Raw genomic sequence first — 4,909 nt, 5'->3', positions numbered from 1 at the left:
CTCTCTCTCTTTATGAACATTCATACTAAATCCCGTTCCTACCTTATGTTGACTCAGTGCACAGTCTGCATATATGTGGCTTTTGCAGCAGATCGCCTGGTCTCGGTACCGTAGTGTTTCCGTGATCCACGGGGATGCCGGTAGGCTGTAGTGAACCGGCAACAGATGAGTAGCATGAGCATCTCGCTGACACTTGTGTGCGTGCAGCAGGCTGTGTCATGCTGAGGCTGGATGCCGGTGGTCGCCTTCCACTGCAGAGGTCCCCCTCCATCTAGGAGGATTTTAGAGCACTTAAGTAGCCTTCTTTTTCGCTTTAAGACAGTAACGCGTTTCGAATCATCCATGTACCTTCAAGTGGCGCTAATTGCTCTCTGGTCACAACGGCATCACGGACGACGCAGCTGAACACCAATCCGAGCCTCGTCTCCGGTAGAAGACGGTTATCAGTTTTGGGTCCCCGAGGCGGTGATTTGACCGTAGGGTATTTTATAGTCACCCGTTAACAGTTCGCATTAGGGAAACTCAGCTCACTCTTCTTTTCATTTGGCAAGCATGACTTTTCAAAGAGAGGCGCAGGATGGAGACGGGTCGCAGTCCAGCTTCCTCCGCGTGACACCGGAGAGGGCGTGTGTGCGCCTCACGCACGTGGCGTACTATGCCTTTCCGTTTGTAAAGTGTGCGTGTGTGTGTGTGTGTGTTGTGTGTGTGTGTGTGTGTGTGTGTGTGTGTGTGTGTGTGTGTGTGGTGTGTTTGTGGTGTGTGTGTGTGTGTGTGTGTGTGTGTGTGTGTGCGCGTTTGTGTGGGTGGGAGCCTTTGGTTGTTTTAATCTAATATCAGTTTACAATTAAGAATGGTGATACAAAGGTCATTACCAAACTATTAGAAAAAATCCTCATCCTTGAGAAAGTAGATAGAGAGTAAAAGAGAGAATGGTAGAGAGACAGGAGGGTGGGGGGGTCGTGGTGTGTGTTTCTGACTCTAGAGTGCAGTATTACCGTTCATATTTGGTGCACCCACAATGTTTATGCAGTATTGGTCTGTGGCCCTATTTCTTTATCTTATGAGTGTTTGACCAAAGCTGCAGTTTGTTGTGTGTGTGTGTGTGTGTGTTGTGTGTGGTGTGTGTTGTGTGTGTGTGTGTGTGTGTGTGTGGTGTGGTGTGTGTGTGTGTGTGTGTGTGTGTGGTGTGTGTGTGTGTGTGTGTTTGTGTGTGTGTGTGTGTGTGTGTGTGTGAATGGGCATGTGCTTGTGTGTGGGTGATTGTATTGGCCTCCGTGCAGGCTCGTGTGTGTGTGCGTGTGTGTGTGTGTGTGTGTGTGTGTGTGTGTGTGTGCCTCCGTGAATGCTTTTGTGTGTGTGTGTGTGTGTGTGTGTGTGTGTGTGTGTGTGTGTGTGTGTGTGTGTGTGTGTGTGTGTGTGTGTGTGTGTGTGTGTGTTTGTGTGTGTGTGCATGTGCTTGTTAGTGTCTCTGTGTGTTTGCATGTGCTTATGTGTGCGTAAGTGAGTTTGGCCTTTGTGTGTGCTTGCATATGTGTGTGTGTGACCCACTTATTTTAAAGTTTTAAAGAGCCCACATACCATCACAGAGCCCAAAGGAACCACAATAATCTTTACTTGGTCACCTCATTGTTCGCCGATGTTAACAAGCCTAACGATGTAGCTGAAGGTCTGTCTCTGATTGGCCAATGAGCTGACGGTCTGTTTCTGATTGGCCGGTGGGCTGTCGGTATGTCTCTGTTTGATTGGCCGGTGGGCTGTCGGTCTGTCTCTGATTTGCCGGTGAGCTTTCGGGCTGTCTCTGATTGGCCGGTGGGCTGTCGGTCTGTCTCTGATTTGCCGGTGAGCTGTCGGGCTGTCTCTGATTGGCCGGTGGGCTGACGGTCCTCTCTGTTTTATTGGCCGGCGAGCTGACGTCCGTCTCCCTCCACAGCCGACGTGGCGCGGTGCCTCAGCGGCGCCCTTCGGTGGGCTGCGGGGCCTTCGCCTGCCTGGAGAACTCCACCTGCGACACGGACGGCATGCACCACATCTGCAGGGCCTTCCTGTACAGCGCCGCCAAGCTCGACACGCAGGTACTCCTGGCGCTCACCCCTCATGTGTTCATCCTTCTGAGGTCTCTGGGGACAGGACAGTGTGGATGAATGGGTTATATGGTGTGGATGAATGCCGTTATACATGGGGTATACAACAGTATGAAACCCCCCCCCCCCACCCCCAACATCTGCGTTAATGGTAATTCTAACAGAGTAAAGCTTGGACCTTAATGTTAATGCTTACAGGGTAAAGGTTTGACCTTCATGTTAATGCTAACAGGGTAAAGCTTTAATGTTAATGTTATGGGGAAAGCTCGGACCGTCATGGTAACGTTAACAGGTTTAAAGCTTTAACCTGAATGTTAACGTCAACAGGGTTAGGCTTTGACCGTGATGTTAATTCTAACAGGGTAAGGCTTTGACCTTCATGTTAATGCTAACAGTCCGTACGGCCCTTGTTTTCAGGGTAAAGCCTTTGTGAAGGAGAGTCTGAAGTGCATTGCTAACGGCATCACCTCCAAGGCCTTCTCCACCCTCCGCCGCTGCTCCACCTTCCAGAGGATGATCTCGGAGGTGCAGGAGGAGTGCTACAGCAAGCTGGACCTGTGCACCGTGGCCCGCACCAACCCTGACGCCATCGGAGAGGTGGCCCAGCTGCCCAGCCATTTCCCCAACAGGTCAGCTCCCGCATTCAACCATCACTAGCAGCACTAGGAGCATTTAACCATCACTAGCAGCACTAGGAGCATTTAACCATCACTAGCAGCACTAGGAGCATTTAACCATCACTAGCAGCACTAGGAGCATTTAACCATCACTAGCAGCACTAGGAGCATTTAACCATCACTAGCAGCACTAGGAGCATTTAACCATCACTAGCATCACTAGGAACATCTAACCATCACTAGCATCACTAGGAGCATCTAACCATCACTAGCAGCCACCAGTGACCGTGGACAGACTCCAGGTCTACTGCATAGTGCCTTTGAACATTCATCTAACATAGATGTATTCTGTTGTAGTACGAAACCCACGCACCCAGGGGAAACCAACCTAAACAAAATACAAACAAAGGCAGCAGTGCTAGCCACATGAATCGCTTTAAACTGGCAGCATGTGAACACCTTGTACTTTAACATAAAGATGAGGCTGTCCCAATGTGCAGTCCTGTGGGCTGGTTCCTATTATACTGGAACTGGGACCCTTTTGCCGGGAAAAGGAAGGAAGTGATGCCAACGTCCCAAGGGCCCTAGTACATAAAGAGCTGATTTTAGCCCGTTCATAGCACTGTGTAGTGGGTTGGTATTATTAGTGCAATCAGAGGGGGTCCGTTTCCTCAGCGCTCTCCCTGCGGGAGCCAGTAGGCTGCTCCTACTTTCCCAGGAGGTCAACCAGGAGAAGGGCTTCCTGATTCTTACAGAGCCCCTTATAACACAATGGTGCACATCTGATATTAACATTGTTTAGACTCTTGGGGTGAATAAAGATTCATGGCACAATGAGCATGTAGGGGTGAGGCAACTTGCTCATGATTGGCCCAAGTAAGGCTGCAGGAATGGGGGATCGAACCTGGAACCTTTCAGAAGTGAGTCCCTATACCCGCTCCACTACCGTACACTATCCTGCCAGTCCCACATCCTCAGTACACTCGGCTGGAGGATGTGATGCAGTTCATGCTCCTTAGACTCTCTGAGTTACAGTCCAAGCTGCTGTCGCGTGTCATCATCCTGCTCCAGCGTTTCAGGTGTTTGAAAGCTGGCGTTGTTTCAGTGAGGCTCCACCTGTGAGGCTGAACGGTGTCTTCCATGTCTGAAAAAATGAAATGCTGTCTGGCGGCATTTCAGCAGGTTGGGTGGGGGACACCGTGCTCATAGAAACAAAAATGAGTGGCGTCACATGTTGACCACGTCAGAGCGCACGGAAACTATGCAGAAGTAATGACGGGAGGAGAATGTGACAATCGACTTAGTCTGTTAATCTAATTATCCAATTAGTTGAGGCGTGAGCAACTTGCTCATGATGACAAAACAGATTGTCTCATATAAGTAAAATAAACAAAGTGTTTTGTGTGTGTGTGTGTGTGTGTGTGTGTGCATGCTTGCGTGTGTGTATGCGTGCTTGTGTGCGTGCGTATGTATGTGCATGCGTGTGCATGCATGGGTGTGTGTATGTGCATGTGAATGTGTGTGTGTGTGGTGTGTGGTGTGTGTGTGCGTGCGTGCGTGCACATGTTTGTGTGTGTGTGTGTGTGTGTGTGGTGTGTGTGTGTGTGTGTGGTGTGTGTGTGTGTGTGGTGTGTGTGTGGTGTGTGTGTGTGTGTGGTGGTGTGTGTGTGTGTGTGTGTGGCAGGTTCTATGGCCGGCTGCTCCAGAGCCTGATGGAGTGTGACGAGGACACGGTGGGCCGTGTGCGGGCCAGCATGGTGTCCCGGCTGGGCCCAGAGATGACCCTGGTGCAGCTGCTGCAGAGCAAGGCCTGCCCGTCCACCAGCGCCGCCACCGCCTCCGTCTCCGTCTCCGCCGCCGCTGTGCCCACCGGGGTGGAGGGCCGCGGGGGCTGGCGCTGGGCCCAGGGGCCCCACATGTATAAGGTGCCCCCCAGCCTGCGGAGCAGGGATTCCGGCGCCGGGCACATCGGGAAGCGCTCGGTCACCGACGGCTCCTAACCGCGTCCCCCTCGCCGCGCCGGGAGAACGCCTCCGATGAAGAGTCAGATCACGACGAAGAGCACAGACGACCGACTCCATCCCCCTCCCGCTGGACCGGACGTCAAAAGAAATATGTACCTCTACGAAACTCACCTTAAGCTGTTCACGTCGATATGGAAGTTAGATTGTTGTTGTTGTTTATCTATCCTTTACGCTTTAGGCGCCATTG

At 51.6% G+C, this 4,909-nt stretch overlaps 1 pseudogene; it reads left to right on the top strand.

Moving 5' to 3' along the window:
- The window catches only part of LOC130384347 (stanniocalcin-like), a 15,804-nt pseudogene extending 11,106 nt beyond the window's left edge, over positions 1–4,698 (top strand).
- Positions 4,699–4,909: the final 211 nt, after the last annotated feature.

This window comes from Gadus chalcogrammus, chromosome 6, assembly GCF_026213295.1.
Source record: "Gadus chalcogrammus isolate NIFS_2021 chromosome 6, NIFS_Gcha_1.0, whole genome shotgun sequence".
Lineage (NCBI taxonomy): Eukaryota > Metazoa > Chordata > Actinopteri > Gadiformes > Gadidae > Gadus > Gadus chalcogrammus.
The sequence above is the reverse complement of the archived record's forward strand: the minus strand, read 5'-3'. Positions and strand labels throughout refer to the sequence as shown.